Here is a 19,823-nt window from a genome sequence, read left to right on the forward strand (position 1 = left end):
TGTGAAATCAGGCTGCTGATATCCTGCATCTGCTTGATCACAGAGGACAGATCCTCTGGGAGCAAGCTATAGACATCCTAATCTATGCCCAGGCATCTGCCTGATGACAGAGAAAAATGTTTCCTTTAGGGTTTATAATTAAGTCAGCACAGAGGTTAACATCTGCATGGGCTAAAATAGCAAAGAAAATGAATTCAGGCTTTAACATTAGATAATCTACTTTTACTTTAGGTCAAAAGCCTCGGATTTTATAATACTAACTTAGATACATTTTAATGATCAAAAATTAACACCAAAAATGCAGCAGTTACGAGTTATATATCTGATAAGGAACGCTGATGGCATAGTGAGTTACATGTTGGGCTGCTAACCACAGGCCAGAAGTTCAAATCTACCAGCCATTCCATGGGAGAAAGATGAGGGTTTGTGCTCCTGTCAAGATTTACAGCCTTGGAAAACCTATACAGGGTCACTTTGCATTGAAACTGACTCCATGGCATACAGCCAGTCAGCCAGCCATATATTTAATAACATGGCAATTACTTTTACAAAGCAAAAAGTAAAAAAGATGCAAGGATGCATTGATGGATACATTGTATTAACAGGAATTTTAATAAATCACCTTAACCAAACAAAACCTACAGCTGCTGGTGGGTTTGAAACCTCAGGCATTGAGGTTAGCAGTACCAGGGCTCCTTTTTAATAAATCACAGTATGAAAAAGATTTGACCAAAAAAACACATACACACACAATATATATATATATATATGAAAGGATATTGATTGTATAGATATAGATTGAACTGTAAACACTTTAAGAAAGAATAAACCTTCTCAATGGCACATGAGACATTCGCAAAACTAATTATATACTGTTTTTGCCACGGAGTCAGTGCCATGGAGTCAGTGCCAACTCATAGCAACCTTGTATAGGGTTTCTGAGGTGCGGCTGATGGGTTTGAAACATCGACTTTGCAGTTCAAACTGACCTTGCAGTCTAGTCAACATTACCACTTAGGTGACAAATAAACTAGTAGAAACATCCCTAAAGTAGAAATATTATAAAGCATTTTATGATATTGTCGTTAAGTGCCGTCAAGTCCATTCCAACCCATAGTAACCCTGTATAGGCTTTCCGAGGAACGGCTGTTGAGGTTGAACTGCTGACCTTGTGATTCAAACCAACTTTGCAGCCCAGAACATTAACCCACAGCACTACACCAGGACTTCCACTTTATGATAGCAATGCTATAAAACTACAAAGTACTAAAAACAAAATTTTAAAAGCTATCTCATCTCAAAGTTAAATTATCACTTTGAGAAGAATTGATATCTTAATATTATTAAGTTTCCCAATAATACTAATATGTTTTCTATCCCTTAACACAAGATACCTTTCCATTTAAGTTTTCTTTAATTTCTTTCAGCAGTGTTTTATAGTTTTCTGTGTGCATGTATTTCATATCCCTCATGAAATTTTATTCCTTGGTATTTTATATTTTTTTGATGCTACTGTAAATGTAACTGCTTTTTTATTTCTCTTTGAACTTGTTAATTTACTTCTTTAAAAAAAATCTAAAACATATAATATCTGATGCTAGTGGTGGTGTTTATATGTTGTGGAGTTGTTTCCAACTTATAATGACTCTGTATAGGTTTTCCGAGGCTGTAAATCTTTATGGGAGCAGAAAGCTTCATCTGGTAGTTTCAAACTGCTAACTGTGAAATTAACAGCCCAACTTGTAACCAGTATACTACCAGAGCTCCTTATAATATCAGATGATTATAAAAAATGTATGATTCTGGAACAAGATGGTATACCTGCCTCCCCATAAATACAAATATATACTGTGTAAATAATTTAACAGGAAATCATAAAAGTAATCTGAAATGAGCAAAGAAGAATGTGATCTGACTAGGAAACTAAGGAACTGAAGCTTGACAATGAAATGAGTTACTTGAGTCTTCATTATGTCCCCTGTAATATCTTAAACTGGGTGACTGAGAAGCCTGCAATATAGGACTACCAAGAGACAAAGACATGTAAACACACAAAAACAAGAATTATACAGGGTCACTATGAGTCAAAACTGACTCAGTTAACAATATAGTGGCAATAATCAAGACATTGTTCTGTTGCTGAAGAACTAAACACAGGAATCAGTAAAATATAATATAGAACCCAGAAATATACTTTCCCAATATTTCCCACTGATTTTGACAAAGACATAAAAGCAATTCAATGGAGTAAAGAAGACCTTTAGAATAAATGGTGTCAAAATAATTGGACTTCATAGGAAGAAAAAAGATGAAGGTTTCAACATGGTTTCACTACATTCATAGGCTCAGAAGAATCCATTGCTTGCTTCTTCCATCTTCTGGTATTTGCCAGCATTCCATGGCTTGTAGCCACATCACTCGGATCTCTGCCTCTCTGCTATCTGGTCACATTACTTTTTCCACCTCTTTCTGAAATCTCATTCTACATCTCTTAGAAGGATGGCATTTAGGACCTACCCAGACAGTCTAAGATAAATTTCCCATCGCAAAAAACTTAACTTAATTACATCTGCTATGATCTTCCCCTTTTTGTCCTTTTAAGGTAATATTTCATAGGTTACATAAGTTAGATTATGGATAACTTTTGGAGATTTATTTTTCATTTGCCTGCAACTAGTATTTATAGCATATATCAAACTCTCAAATGTTATTTATTTTTTTAAAATTAGGAATCCAATTAGACACTGGGGGCGAAAAGCAGGCATTTCACCACAGGACACACAGGTATGAGATAAAATAAAAAGATGGCTAATTCATTAGTCATTAAGCAAATGCAAATTAAAACCTCAAAGAGATATTACTACACACCTATTAGACTGCCTAAAATTATATATATGGAGTCCTGGTGTGGCGCTTTAGAATCAGCTCTGGACTACTAACCATAAAGTTGATGGTTCAAACCTATCAGCCACACCTTGGAAACCCTATACAAGATCGCTATGAGTCAGAATTGATTCAATGACACTTAACAACACACACACACACACATATATATATATATCCAACACTAAGTACTGGCATGGCATGGATTCCAAGATACTGGAACACTCGTACATTTCTGAAGGGAATATAAAATGGTACAGTCACTTTGGAAGATGGCTGACCGTTGATTAATACCTAAACAGGTAATTATTATACAAGTCAGGAATTGCACTCCTGGGATTTAGCCCAGAGAAATGAAGACTTAGTTCAAACAAAAGTCTATGCATAAATGTCCTTAGCAGCTTTATTCATATTGTTGTTGTTGTTAAGTGCCTTCGAGTCGGTTCCGACCCATAGCAACCCTGTACAGGGTTTCCGAGGCTGTAAATCTTTATGGGAGCAGAAAGCCTCATCTTTCTCCCGCGGAGCAGCTGGTAGTTTCTAACTGCTGACTTTGCGGTTCGCAGCCTGATTTGTAACCACTACATTACCAGAGCTCCTTTTATTCATATTAGCCCAATCCATAAACAACAATCCTTCAAGTATCAATACCAAAATGTCATATATTCTATGCTTTCATTGATATGTTTGGTGTTTGTGTTTTGATAAGTGCCTGTTGAGTTAGTTCTAACTCATAATGACCCTGTATAGGGTTTCCAAGGAGCAGCTAGTGGGTTTGAACTGGCAACCATGTGATTATCAGTCCACTACTTACCTTACAGTGTCATACACCATCGAAAGGCAAGACACCAAACCCACAGACTTAGAGTCAATATCCACTCATACCCGAATGAAATCTACTGCATCCAGTAGATTCCATAGCATAGTGGTTACATATCGGGCTGCTAATCTCAAAGTCAGCAGTTCAAAACTACCAGCAGTTCTGCAGGAGAAAGATGAGGCTTTCTGCTCCTGTCGAGATATACAGCCTCGGAAACCCTGTACAAGGTCACTATGAGTTGGAAACAACTCCATGGCACATAACCACCAACCCCATAACCTTATAGGGCAGAGTAGAACTGCCGCATAAGGTTTCCAAAGCAGTAAATTTTTACAGTAGCAAACTGTCACATCTTTCTCCCACAGAACAGCTGATGGGTTCAAACTACAGATCTTTTTGTTAACAGATGAGTTGCTTAACCATTGCACCACCAGGGATTCTCTATATGTTGTTGTTGTTGCTAAATGTCATAAGTTGCCTCTAACTCATAGCAACTCTAAGGTGACAGGCTTTAGGGGTAGGGTTGTAGGGACAGGAGATAGGTTTGGTTACATAAGGACAAACATTAATTTATGTGGTGATGCAAGTTTGTAATTTTCTGTGATTTGTAATTTGTTCTGTAATTTGACTGTATCATTCTAGTTGAGATGAAATGGGATGGGACCTTGATCACTCTGTTGCTGTTGTTAAGTGCCATGGAGTTGGCTTTGTCTCATAATGACCCTGTATAGAGTTTCCAAGGAGCAGCCACTGGTGAGTTTGAGCAGTCAATCTTGCGGTTATCACTCCAGTGCTTATCCCTACAGCATCACACCAGGACTCCAGAGAGGAATTATATATATATATATATAAAATGCATGCAAAATGTAAGGAGCCCTGGTGGCATAGTGGGTTAAGTATTGGACTGATAACCACAAAGGCAGCCATTCAAATTCACCAGCTAAGATTTACAGTCTCAGAAACCCTAAGGAGCAGTTATACTCTGTCCTGTAGGGTTGCTATCAGTCAAAATTGACTCAATGGCAGTGAGGTTTTTCTTGGGGGGAGGGGATGTAAATATAAAATGCAAATTTAATTGTAGGTTAAAGAAATTGCATATCTAGCTACAAAATTAGTATTATCTTTGAAATTGCACACTTCATTGAAAATGATTTTTACCGTAAAGTTTATAAACAATTAAGTAAATTGTCTTTGGCATCATTCTACTAGAAATTAATGCAAATTCCAATTAAATTCCAAACTGAAAACCCTATTTGATCTAGATAATACTCCACAGGTTGTTCCATTTCTAGAGCATTACCAGCTCCAAATCTATATCCCCATCCTGACTCAGATATTTAATACAATTATATTTTTTCTATCTACAGATTCTTAATCAAACATAATATTAAAAAAGTTAGAAAACATATAAGATCAAGCCTTTATTTTTTTCATTGTAAATTCCCCTGCAACTTCACAAATACCAAATGATTCAGGTGGATAAGTTACTCTGCCTACAAAACCAACTTGATATTTCATAGTAATAGTGCTCAAAAGAGCTATTTAATAAAAAGTAAAATCTCTCACTATTTCCATAACTCTCTCAATATTACAGAAATGTCTGCCTCTTCAGCAGCTTAAAATCACCATTATATAGGTACCAAACCATTTAAATGTAAAATCTATACAGCATTGCTATGAGTCGGAACCGACTCCACGGCACTTAACAACAACTACAAAAACAACAAGTTGTAATTTTATAAAAAGAATTATGTTACATTCTACAATTTTTTAAGTGCCATCTTGGTTCCAACTCATTGCAACCCTGTATAGAATTTCCAAGGTGTGGCTGGTGAGCTTGAATTGCCAACCTTGTGGTTCAAATCGACCTTGCTATCCAGTGCATAAACCCACAGCACCACACCAGGGCTCCTTTGAGGATTAGTTCTCCTCATTTGCCTGGCATGGATACTTTGACCTTAGATGAATAAAACCATATGGAAAAACCAAGATTAGTAATCTTTAGCATCCACAAAATATATATTTTTTGAAATTTCCACCTCCTTGAATAAACAAAAAAAAGTTTTTTTTCATAAAATAATCTCCAATTTTCAATGGCTGGAAAAAGAAATATTCATGGCAAGGCTTACAAATATTGACTATTGAAGAAATTAGCAATAATTTTCTGGTGTCTACAATTCTAGGAAACTTTCTCCAGGTTCTATATTTCTAAGGCCTATCTTGTTGTGTATCAAACTTTTTCAGGTTAGTTGACTTGTTTTCTATACTTTTCTCCTTATGAAAATATTAGCAACCTGTTATTACAAATATATTTGCGTACTGAAGTTTCCAAAAGAAGCTGTCTGCCATGATAGATCGTCATTTATTTCTGATTTGGTAGTCTCCCTGCAAGTAATTTATTCAAATGTTTAGCTTCAATCTCTTCTACATTTATTTAAAATTAAATATATGTGTACATATAAAAATATCATGTTTAAAATATAACTTTTTAACTTATAAAGTACACCCTTTAAAATATTAAATGGAGAACAACTACTTTAAAACTTATTCTATGACAAAGATGTTAAGAAACTAAAACCCTCAGACACTGATGGTATGTCTGAAAAATGGTGCAACTGGGTGGAAAATGTTGATGTTTCCTTTAAAAGTTAGAAATAGAAATACCATATGATCCAGCAATCCCACTCTTAGATGTAGATCCTAAATAAATAAGAGCCATGACATAAGCAGATACATATACACCCAGGCTCATTGCAGCATTATTTACAATAGCAAAAACTGGAAACAACCTATATGTCCATTATGGATGAATGCAGTAACAAACTAAGGGTTTATGTTGCTGCTGTTGTTGTTAAGTTCCATCGAGTTGTTTCCCACTCATAGCAACTCTGTTTATGGTTTCCAAGGAGTAGTTGCTGAGTTTGAACCTCCAACCCTGTAGTCCAGCACATTAACCCGCAGCGTCACACCAGGAAAATACAACATTAAAGAATAAATATGAATCTATGAAAAACCTCGTAATATGCATTAATCTGGAGGACAGTATACTGAGTGAAATAAGTCAATCACAAAGGAGCAATATTGTAAGAAACCACTATTATAAAAAGTCAAGAAAAGGTTTACATGAAGGAAGAAACATTCTTTCATGGTTAACAGTGATGAGAGGGAAAGGGAGAGAAAAATCACTAACTAGCAAGTTGTTGTTAAGTGCTGTCAAGTCTGTTCCGACTCATAACAACCCTGTATAGGGTTTCCAGGAGCAGCTGGTGAGCTTGAACCACCGACCTTGTGGTTCAAACTGACTTTGCAGTCCAGCACATTACGTGTTAACTTGGGTGAAAAGAAAGGCAGCATACAATAAGGGGAGGTCAGTACAATATGATCAAGGCAAAGGAAGACACTGGGAGGTACAAAAAGATTTAAAGGCAGCCAAGAGAAGTATTATTACATTCACAATTCTGCAATAACATTAATAACAATAAAAGTAGATACATAGACATTCAAGCTGAATAGGAGGGGGAAGGCGAATGGGACTACACCCAGAAATAATATAGGTTTGACATAGGATATGTCTACATATGTATTTATATGTGCTGCAAATATATCCATGAATATATTAAAGCATACAAAAGACAAAGTTATTAAAACTTCTTAGCCATAACCAAATTCCTTAAGAGGACTCGGAGAATTAGGACCACAGTCTCTGGGGACATCTAGGTCAATTGACATAACATAGTAAACACAGACAATGTTCTACATCCGACTTTTGTGAGTAGTAACTAGGGTCTTAGATGCTTACAAGCATCCATCTAAGACACAATTATTGGTCCTGTCCATCTTGAGCAAAGAAAAGACAAGAAAATAAACAATGCAAGGAAATAATTAGTCGAAAGGACTAATGGACCACACACACCTTAGCCTCTGTGATTCTGAGACCAGAAGAACCGGATGGTGCCCAGTTACTACCATCAAAAGCTCTGATTGGAATCACAATGGAAAATCCTTGATTGAGTGGAAGGAAAATGTGGAACAGAACTCCAAATCATAGCAAACACAATACTTACTGGTATCGTAAAAGACTGCTAAAACCCCCAAGACTATGGCCCTTAGACGCCTTTTGAGCCTAGAACTGAACTCATCCCTGCACATCAACTTTTAGCCAAAGAACAGACTGGACTATAAAGTGAACTATAATATCAGGGAGGAACACACTACTAAGAACAATCAACCATACAAAATCCAAAGGACAACATTTACCCAAAAACAAAGCTCAGAAGGCAAGAAGTGGCAGGAAAGGACAAAAGGGCACTGTCTTGATTTACTTCCCAGCAGAGTACCATAAATTTTCCTAATGCAATATATTCTTTAATTTTTTGACTGTTGCTTCTATGAGAATTTTTTTGTGGATCCAAGTAAAATGAAGTCTTTGACAACTTCAATGTATTCTCCATTTATCATGATGTATTTATTTGGCCAGTTGTGAGGATTTTCATTTTCTTTACATTGAGGTACAATCCATACTGAAGTCTGTATTCTTTGATCTTCATCAGTAAGTATGAAGTCCTCTTGCTTCCAACAAACAAGGTTGTGCCATCTTCATATTGCAGGTTGTTAATGAGTCCTGAGCCAACCTGGATGCCACATTCTTCATATAATCCAGTTTCTTGTATTATTTGTTCAGTATACAAATGGAATAATTAAGGTGAAATGATAGAATGCTGGCACACACTTGTCCCCTTTTTGTGTTCTAAGACTAACTCTTGATTTATGGAGATGTTCCTCATGAGCACAATAAAGTTTTCTGGAATATTTATTAGCAATGGTATTGATAGCCTGTCATGATCACACCATCAAATGCCTTTGCATAGTCAATAATGCACCGTTAACATCTTTCTGGCATTTTCTGCTTTCAGCCAAAATTTATCTGATGTCAGTAATGATATCCATGCCCTCTCCTGAATGTAGCTTTAATTTCTGGCAGGCCCCTGTCAATGTATTGCTGCAACCATTTTGTAAAAATTATGTTTAGAAAAATGTTACTCACACGTGATATTAATGGTAATTTTCTATGATTTCCAAATTCGGCTGGTCCACCTTTCTTTGGAATGGGCACAGAAATGGATATCTTCTGATCTGTTGGCTAGGTGATGAATGAGCGCCTCCAGTGCTGCACCAGTTTGTGGTATTTTGAAACATTTTATAATCATTTTTCTGAATTCCTTTTCAGGCATTTCCAAGGCCTGCCCTCCTTCCAGAATTGAGTCCAGGTCTACTTCTAGGTCATTTATTTCAGACATTTTGATTTTCTGGACATGTGCTGATATAGTCATTTGCTTTTTATTCTTGGACATGTTTAGTGTTTATCTGTGGCCTTGATACTTAATTGAGTATGTGTTTGGGATTTTTTATGCTTTCTGATTGCTTCCAGGTAGATGTGATCAGGATGTTGGCTTCACTTTTCACTCTTCTTATTGCTTAACTCAGAGTAACTTTCAAAGGTGTTGTCTGCCTCCCTGGTATATGGTAGTTGGTGTTGGTTTTTGGTGTTTTATAGAGTGTGATTGTAGCTTGACTATATGGCAGCAGTTGTTGTCTCTTCTTGGATAATATAGGGAAAGAAAGAGTCCCCCATAGGAAGAAGGGGGAACATAAAACTGCAAAATAGCAATTGCAAAAAAAAAAAAGGAAAAAACACTCCAAAAAAAAACAACAACAAATACTGGACTGGATACTATAGTCTATAATCACAGAAAACGGAGAGGAGGAAGAGAAGGAAAAAAAAAAATCTGTAGCCTAATATGAGTATGACTTTAATGTCCTCTTTCAGCTTCTTGCCTTCAAAGCTGCCTGAGAAATTTCAAGATGCCACAGTTGGTTGTTATGAGGTACTTCATGATTTAATTTAATTTTCAGCCTGTTTGGTTTTTAAACTCTGTTTCCTTTTCTACACCCCTTGTTCTGACATTTTCTGTATTAAAGAAAAAACATTTCAGTGCCTGCTCTTGTGCTGAGAGTATCTGTGCGCATGCATGGCAGAAGAACCCACCAGTGGTGAGGGTAGGGGGTGTCCACTCGCTCAGGCTCCCCTTCTAGCCACCATAATGGATGTGCACAAACAGTGGGGGGCACAATGAACAGATACCAAAAGAAAATCAGGACAAAGCAAAACTAACAAAATGTATTGTCCACCTTTGCTCCGTCTGAAGTTCCCACAGCATTTTTCCGTGGTGTGTCTGCTCCCCTACTTAGTTTTGTCATTTGGTCTCACCCAATTTGTCAGCTCTGGGATGCTGAGGCTGGCATACTCAAAAGTACACAATTTCTTGTCCGGTATAAGTTATACTAGCTCTAATCCTTCAAACTTTTAAAATATTCCTACCTATGTGGTTCTGAGTGTTGCAGTTCTGCCCTGAATCTCCTTTGCCTGGTATTCTGTGGTATTGCTGACAGCGAACCTCACTGCACCTCCACTCTAGCTGTCATCAAGCTCTGCCTCCCCCTTCTATCTTCTTTTGATGCTTCCTGGCTCATTTAATATTTTGCCCATGGAGTCCTTCAAAATTGCAACCTAAGGCTTGAATTTTTTTTCTCAATTTTTTAAGCTTAAGACATGCTAAGCATGCTATTCTCTTTCAGGTTGCTAACTCCAAATTTTATAAATTTCAATTTATTACTTAACTGCCTTTTTGAGTTGCCCTTTGAAGTTTTCTGTTTAGCTCTTTAACTTTATCATTTCTTTCCGTTCCTTTAGCTTCTCTCTGTTCAAGTGTAAGCTTGTGAGTCTCCTCTAACATCCACTTTGGTCTTTATTTACAATCTTTTTATAACCTTTTGTTTTCTTCACATATTATGTTCATGGTATCATCTTACCACTCTTCATATCTTCAGTTATTAATGTCTAAAATGCATCAAGTCTTTTCTTCAGATTGTCTCTAAATTCAAGCAGGATATATTCAAGGTTATATTTTGGTTCTCATGAACTTATTATTATTTTTTTAAACAATGATATTTATTTATTAAAGATCAGGGACCACAGACAGCATTTTAAAAATCCAAGATCAAAAGGTCTGTAACTGTGTACATTAGAGGATCAAGGGCAGAAAATCCCTTTCTGATAAACATCATTAAGCAAAGGATGTATAATATCCATCACGCATCTGTTTTAGGGACAGCATTTTCTAAAAGGACACACCTGTTTATAAATACACATTGTCATATCAAAAGCTACAGAGAAACCATCGGAGTTAAGTTCCAAAATGTGCTGCTATCTTTCAAGACGGCCTTCTTTTTAATCTTGGGGTTTTAAGAACACCTTCTTTGTCTTGGTCTTTTTCATGTTTCCATTTTCATCTTCTTCAAAATTGGCAGGATCTCTTTTCTTGGCAAACTTTTTTCCAGTTGTCCCCACCATGCTTTCATACCTTCTAGCCATTTCTTCATCGGACACATCAAGTTCCACTGCTTCATCTTCAAGTTCTTCAGCTTTGCTCTTAAGAGTTCATCTGAACCATTAGTTTCTCAACCTCAGGATTAAATCCTCGGAACGACATTCTTCTGTAGAGAAGGTCTTCGCATAAGGAGAAAGCTCTGCTCTTCGATTATGATGCTCTCCTTCTTCAGCTCTGGCAAGTCCAAGGACCAGTGCTCGTCGCTGATGATTTTCTTTTCTTCTTCTTCCAGCTGCTTCTTGGTTTCTGAGTCTAGGCCTCTTTGCATGAACTTCATGCGCAGCAGGTTCTTGGATAACTTTGGCCTGTGCTCGGCCGCCATGGTGCTCCCTGCCCGGCGCTGCGTTAAGGACGTCCGCCCTCTCATGAACTTATTTTAATTGTCTTCAACTTCATCATGAATTTGCATTTGAGTAATTAATGATCCACAGTCACCCCTGGCCTGAAAATATTGAGCGGTCTTCATTGCCTCTTCTTTATAGAAAGTAATGTAGTCCTTTATATTCTGTCTGCTGAATTTTACATGTATAGTCACCGTTGATGCTATTGAAAAAAAGTATTAGTAATGAATAAATTTTTGGTCTTGCAAAATTGTATTATGTGATCTTGAGCATTGTTTCTATTACCAAGACCATATTTTCCATCTACTGCTCCTTCCTCTTTGTTTGCAGTTTCACATTCCAATCATCAGTAAGTGGTAAAGCATCTTTACTGAATTTTAAAAAAATGTTTTATTGTGAATTATGTGATAGTTTACATGGGAGACCATTAGTTTTACATTCATGGTTACAATCTCCTCCATGCATCATCAACCAACCAAAGGGTATATCCTACAAGCCTGCCTCCCCCTGTTTCCCCCCACCCCACCCCACCCCGGGTCGTCAGCACACAACTCTTCTCCCTCTCTGGGTCTAAAGTCCCCATCGGCTCCATCTCTCCACATCATCGTCTCTGCCTCCATCTCAGGCATCACTGCTTCTCTGGGTAGGGTCCCACACTCTGCTCTGCTCCCTGCATGGTCCCAGGGACCTTTCTTTACTGAATGTTTGATTAATTTCATATTTGACTTCTAATTTTCCTAGATTCATACTTCATACATTCCATGGTACAGTTATTAATAGACATTTGCAGCTGTTTTTTCTCATTTTAAGTTGCACCCCATCAGCAAATGCAGTATTCTAAGCTTTGATCCTAACCTGCCCTTAAGGTCAACTTACTCTGAAGAGACAGCTCCTCCCAAGTCATAGTTTGAGTGTCTTCCAACTTGATGGGCTCAATGTCCCACTGCTATTCATAAGGTTTCATTGGCTAATCGTTTAGAAGTGGTTCACCTCTCCTTCTTTCTAGTCTTAGTCTGGAAGCTCTACTGAAACCTGTCCATCATGAGTGATCCTGCTGGTATTTAATTTACCATTGACATAGTTTCCAGAATCACAGCAATATACATGCCAGCACATTATAATAAACTAACAGATGAGTGATGGAGTTGTCATTTTATATACACTGGGAGCATAGTAGGGAAGACAATAAATATGACTCCTGTCTTCTTGGAATTAACAACATAGTTAAGCAGGTAATGGCATGACAGAAGCAAAGATCTGAGAGGCATTCTCATTTTGGGATCTGCCAGTCATTCACAAAACACATATCTTAGAATAAGGAGGAGTGGGGAAAGACTAGGAAAACACCTTGCCATGTAATAAGCAAAAAGCATTAATGAAAATTAAAAATGTAGTGACTAAATCATGTTGCCAATCCACATAGCTTTGCAATTAAATTGCTATTCTTTATTATTCCATGATTCTTATATATTTCTATAGGGTTTGGGGATGTTCTATGGCTCTGAAAGATAAGCACTGGACTGCTAACCACAGGTTGGTCGATTGAGTCCACAAGCTGCTCCGTAGAAGAAATATGAAGCTTTGGATGCTCACATAGATTTATGGCCTCAGAAATCCTATACAGGGTTGCTATGAGTCAAAACCCACTCAATGGAACTTAACAATAACAAACAATTGGTTTTTGGAACAGATGTCCCCTAAAAGAAGTACCCTCTAGCCAAGTTACTATAGCTTTTCCCTTAGGTAATTTTCACTATCAAATATTTGCTGAAACCAGATTGAGACTTTGTTTTTCAAAACCATTGCATTGGTTTATCCAAATCCAAGGACCTCATTCTTGGACTTCTGATTCTACATCCAGATATTATCACACAATATCTACAATGAAGTACTCATAATACTTTCACATATATTATTAAATTTACCTCAGTACAATGAAACCATTCCAAGATCTTATTCTCTTAGCCACAATTTCTTTTTCAGATACAACAAATTTATAACTCATTTGAAAGTTCACAACCAAACTATGCATTACGAACATGTGGCAATTTTCCCAAACACCTCTAGTATACGATCCACTGATTATCTGGACACAAAAGTAGACACTACGTTTTTGTTGGGAAAATGTTGACTAGGAACTGTATAAGGCATTACTCTACACATCATTGCACTTAACCTGCACATTTATAATAAATAGCATTAATTGAAAACATAATATTTCCCAGGGATTCTGTAAAACAATTTGAATGTATTAATGGATTTTGTCCTCACAAAATAATATCTATGATCTATTTATTACTATTTCATTTTAAATACGAAAATATTAATATACAGAGAGGTTAAGTAATGTGCCCAAGTCTTGAAATTAGCCAGTGTAAAACCAAGTATTGCTTCCTGTTGGGGCAACAGCCACGTGAAAACCAGGTACTGTATGCTCCAGTGAGAAGGGACAGGAGTCTAACAAAGGAAGAGCTCATAGAACAACCCCAGAGCTCCACATCTACCATAAGATCCAGAACGTCAGTACCCTGCACTCGCAAGTGAAAAAAAATCACAATATTAAGGAAAATATGGGCGACTTAGGGATCTTGAGACTGGACTCCCTCGGCCACTACCTTACCCCAGAAGAGTTTAAACGGTGGGCCTAAAGCCAGCCCGACTCAGAAAGTGGCACTTTCAGCACACACACACACAAAAAGAGAGACGCGGGAGACTACATATTTCTCCTTCTCTCTCTCCCTGTCCCATCTTAATTTCTCAGCCCAGACATCAGGTGGGACAGTTTTCCCACTGTACAGAGAGAGGGAGCTTGGCAGTGACTTATGACGTCACCCACAGACCCACAGATCCAAAAGTTCCCCAGCTGAACCCCTCACGTCAGTGCAGCTTGGAATAGGTTCCGACGGAAGGCAACCTGTGTGGTGTTCCAAGGCTGTGGGTCTGAGCAGGGGCGGGGTGCCTCACGTTTCTCCCACGTAGAGGCTTGGAATTTCCAGCTATTGTCCTTGTGATCCACAGCCACTACGCAGCTGCCTAAGCTCCCTGTGCAGGACCAAGTCAAAGCAATCTGTAAAACCTCAGCATAACAGGACTCAACCATCCTGAGAATTGTGCTGTGCACACAGAGATAACTAACTGACCTTCAGAGACAAAAATAGTGGGCAATCTTTTTCCCATTAACGCCCCAATATCTACCTGCACACCTCTACGGTAGTGACTAGAGGAGGGGCCTAAGAGAGTGGTCACCCCTACCCCCTGCTAGAGGCTTCTAATTGCACACACACTGATGGTGTAGCACGGGAAGTCCACCACAGCTTCATTTCTGTTCCAAAGTGGTGATTTTTGTCTATGCATTTATATTACTTCTGCTTTTGGTCCTTTTGATCACACATCTTTCCTGGAGGTGGGAGCTTTTTCCCCTACATTACCCAAGAAGAGGCAGCATTTGTGGCCATATAGCCAAGATATAAGCATACCCCATAATATTCCACCACTGAGACAAGACCTAACAACATGGGCTAAGTATTACATGCAATAAGAGAAGCCTATATCCTGATCATATTCACCAGGACATACCCAGTAAACAAACAACTAAAGTTAAAATGTTCACTTATGCTTAAAAAATCATAATTACAAAAATAATAACCATAAGATATCAGAAATGGACAATACACTGAAAAGGGAAAGGAGCAGAATAGAAGACATGGAAGCTAGAACTAGCGAGCTGGAAGACAAAAAAAATCTCTCAATACTGCCAAGATAGAAGAGCAAGCATCTAAAAGGATTAAAAAAATCAGAAGACAATCTATGATTCATGCTAGATAACATGAAAAGGAATAATGTAAGAATTATTGGCATTCCGGAACAGGAAGAATCAAAGAAGTCCACAGAGGACATAGTTGAAGAGCTTCTGGAAGAAAATTTCCCTAACATCTTCAAAGATGAGAAGATAAACATTCAAGAAGCTGAATGCATCCCAAAAGAAAACCTCCAAGACATATATAATAATCAAGCTCTCCAAAATCAAAGACAAGGAAAGAATACTAAAAGTGGCCAGGGAGAAGAGAAATGTCACTTATAAAGGCAAGCAAATTAGATTAAGCTCTGACTATTCAGAACAAACCATGCAGGCAAGAAGGCAATGGGGAGACATATACAAAGCCCTAAAAGAAAAGAACTTTCAACCAAGAATTGTCTATCCGGCAAAACTATCAATCAAATACGATGGTACGATCAAGCCATTCCAGGATAAACAGAATCTGAGAGATTTTATCAAAACCAACCCAGCACTTCAAAACATACTAAAGGGAGTTCTATGGACTGAAAACCAACAAGAACAGACAACAAACAGAGATTGACAGGCGTGGCAACACCACCTGGTACTCAGTCAACAGATAGCAGAATCCAGAACAGAACAAGACTACAACAACAAATTCAAAGGAGCTGGGAGGTCAACTGAAGACCAAAAATATATCAATGTCAAAGAAGGGGCAAACACAGCAACAGAGACCCAGGCAGTAAGGATGCCAGGTAAATTACAGGATACAATAGATTATCTTAAACACAGAGAAAAGTTAGTAGACTATAACGTAACCCCAAAGAAAGTTAATACTTCACAATTTATCATAAAAATGAATTCCCAAGCAGAACAAGTAAACATGAAAACTAAGAAGAAACTGACAAGAAATAGCACAAAAAACACAAACCCAACACAAGAAGGAATGCAGAACAAAAGAACGAACAGCACCACCAAAAAAGTAACATAATGGCAGCAATTAATTCATACCTATTGATAATTATATTGAACGTCAATGGATTGAATGCACCAGTGAAGAGACAGAGAGTGGCAGAACGGATAAGAAAACAAGACCTTCAATATGTTGCCTGTAAGAGACACACCTTACACACAAAGACAAAAACAGACTAAAAATTAAAAGATGGAAAAAAAAATTACCACATTAACTGCAACAATAAACAAGCAGGAGTGGCAATACTAATCTCCAACAAAGTAAACTTTAAGATAAAAACCAGCATAAGAGACAAAGAAAGACATTATCTCATGATCAAAGAGTCAATTGAGCAAGACGACATAACCATAATAAATATATACGCTCCCAATGAAAGTGCACCAAAATACATGAAGCAAACCTTACTTGAATTGAGGAAAGAAATAGATAAATTTACAATTATAGTGGGAGATTTTAACACACCACTCTGGAAAGGGGACAGAACAACCAGAAAGAAACTCGACAAAGCTACAGAGGAACTAAACAACACAATCAACCAACTTTATCTCATAGATGTATGCAGAGCATTCAATCCAACAACACAATACACATTCTTCTCCAGTGCGCATGGAACATTTTCCAGAATTGACAATGTGTTAGGTAACAAAGCAAGCCTCCATAAATTTACAAGCATCAAAATTCTACAGAGCATCTTCTCAGACCACAATGCTATAAAACTAGATATCAACAATAAGAAGACCAAGACAATAAAGTCGAATACATGGAAACTGAACAACACCCTGCTGAAAAACGACTGGGTAAAAGAAGAAATTAAACGTGAATTCACAAAGTTCCTAGAAACAAATGAGAATGAAAACACAACATACCAAAATCTTTGGGACACGGTTAAAGCAGTGCTGAGAGGACAATTTATTGCGAAAAATGTGCACATCCAAAAACAAGAACCAAAATCAACACATTTACACAGTAAGTTTAACAATTAGAAGCAGACTAGCAGAGGGAGCCTACAGTCACCAAAAGAAAGGAAATAATGAAGATAAGAGCAGAAATAAACATGATGGAAAACTGAAAAACTATAGAGAGAATAAACAGGACAAGAACCTGCTTCTTTGAAAGGATTAATAAAATTAACAAACCATTGGCAAAACTAACTAAAAAAAAGAGGGAGAGGACACAAATAAATTGCATTAGAAACCACATGGATGAAGTCACAACAGAAATAAATGAGATCAAAAGGATAATAACAGAATACTATGACGAGCTGTACTCCAACAAATTCGAAAACTTAGATGAGATTGGTATATTTCTAGAAAAACACGACCTACCTAAACTTACTCAGACTGAAGTAGAAAATTTGAACAAACCTATAACAAAAAAGGAAATTGATCAGGTCATCAAAGCACTTCCAACCGACAAAAGCCAAGGCCCAGATGGCTTCACGGGTGAGTTCTACCAACCATTCAGAGAAGAACTGTCACCAAATCTACTCAAATTATTCCAGAACATAGAAGAGGATGGAAAACTCCTTAATGCTTTTTATGAAGCAAGCATAACTGTCATACCAAAACCAGGGGAGGACATCAGTAAAAAAGAAAACTATACACCAATATCCCTCATGAACATAGACACAAAAATTCTCAACAAAATCCTAGCCAACAGAATCCAACAGCACATAAAAAAAATAATATATCATGACCAAGCAGGTTTCATAAAAGAGATGCAAGGATGGTTCAACATTAGATAAACAATCACATAAATAAGAAAAAGGAAAAGAACCACATGATTGATGTAGAAAAGGCATTTGACAAAATTCAACATCCATTCCTGATAAAAACACTCAACAAAGTAGGAATTGAAGGGAAATTCCTCAACATAATCAAGAACATATGTACAAAACCAAGAGCTTACATCACTCTCAGTGGAGAGAAACTGAAAGCCTTCCCTCTGCGAACAGGAACCAGAGAAGGACGCCCTTTATCACCACTCCTATTCAATATTGTGCTGGTAGTTTTAACCAGAGCTTTACAGCATGATAGAGAAGTCAAAGGCATCCAAATTGGCAAAGAGGAAGTGAAACTCTCCTAATTTGCAGACAATATGATCCTATACATAGAAAACCCCAAAGACTCAGCTAAAAAACAACAACAACAACAACAAAAAAAAAACAAACTACTAGACCTCATGGAAAGATTCAGCAAAGTGGCAGGGTATAAGATCAACATACAAAAATCAGTTGGATTTCTCTATAGCAATAGCGATAGCAATGAAAAGGACATTAGGAAAGCAACACCATTTAGAATAGCAATAAACATAAGCAGAGAAACAAAGGACTTACACAAAGAAAATTAAAAAACACTACTACAAGAAACCAAAAGATACATACAGAGTGGAAGAACATACCATGTGAAAATTATAATACTCCCCAAAGTAATTTACACATACAATATGATCCCAATCCAGATTCCAACAACATTCTTCAAAGAGATGAAAATGACAATTATTAAATTTATATGAAAAGGAAAGAGACCCAGGAAATCCAAAGCAATGTTTAAAAAGAAGAACAAAGTTGGAGGTCTCTCACTCCCCGATTTCAAACTTTACTATAGGGCTACAGTGGTCAAAACAGCCTGGTACTGGTACAGTGAAAGATACATTGATAAATGGAACAGAATCGAGAATCCAAAAATTAACCCATCCACATACAGCCAAATGATTTTTGACAAATTGCCTAGGCATGTTGCATGGGGTAGAGAGAGTCTTTAACAAATGGTGCTGGCAGAACTGGAAAGCAATATGTAAAAGACTGAAACAAGACCTTTGCTTCACGCCCTATACAAAAACGCACTCAGCAAGGATTAAGGATGTAAATGTGAACCCCAAAATTCTGAAGGTCATCAATGAAAAAATAGGGACAAATGTGAGAGTACTAATTTAGGGTATATACATATTACCACACATTTTGAAAACTACACACAAAAAAATAGACAAAATAGGTAAGTGGGACATACTAAAAATTAAAACCTTATGTGCATCAAAAGACTTCACCAAAGAGTGAAAAGGGAACCCACAGAACGGGAAAAAAATCTTTTGCAACGACACATCAGAAAAGGGAGTCATTTCTAAAATATATAGGAAACTACAACATATCTACAAGGAAAAGAAAAATAATCCAATTTAAAAATGCGCACAGGACATGAACAGAACACTTCACCAAAGAGAAGATCTGGGCAGCCAATAAACATATGAAGAAATGTTCACGATCACTAGTCATCAGAGAGATGCAAATCAAAACAACAATGAGATACCATCTCACAGCAGCAATAACAGCGAAGATTAAAAAAAAGGCAGAGGACAACAAATGCTGGCAAGGATGCGGAAAGACTGGGACCCTCCTACATTGTTGATCGGAATGCAAAATGGTCGAACCACTCTGGAAAACAACACAACGCTTCCTCAGAAGGTTGGAAATAGAAATACCGTATGACCCAACAATTCCGCTACTTGGTATCTACCCACAAGACATACAAGTCAAAACATGAGTAGATATATTTACACCAATGTTCATAGCAGCACTATTTACAAT

The 19,823-nt window shown here is 37.3% G+C and overlaps 1 protein-coding gene and 1 pseudogene across 1 annotated transcript in view; one reads left to right on the top strand and one right to left on the bottom strand.

The window, feature by feature from the left end:
- Positions 1 to 19,823, top strand: part of HTR2C (5-hydroxytryptamine (serotonin) receptor 2C, G protein-coupled) — a 147,306-nt gene that overhangs the window by 10,160 nt on the left and 117,323 nt on the right. The gene's annotated exons all lie outside the window — the stretch shown is intronic.
- On the bottom strand, positions 10,992 to 11,473 carry LOC102841932 (annotated as a pseudogene).

This window comes from Chrysochloris asiatica, unplaced genomic scaffold, assembly GCF_000296735.1.
Source record: "Chrysochloris asiatica unplaced genomic scaffold, ChrAsi1.0 scaffold00255, whole genome shotgun sequence".
Lineage (NCBI taxonomy): Eukaryota > Metazoa > Chordata > Mammalia > Afrosoricida > Chrysochloridae > Chrysochloris > Chrysochloris asiatica.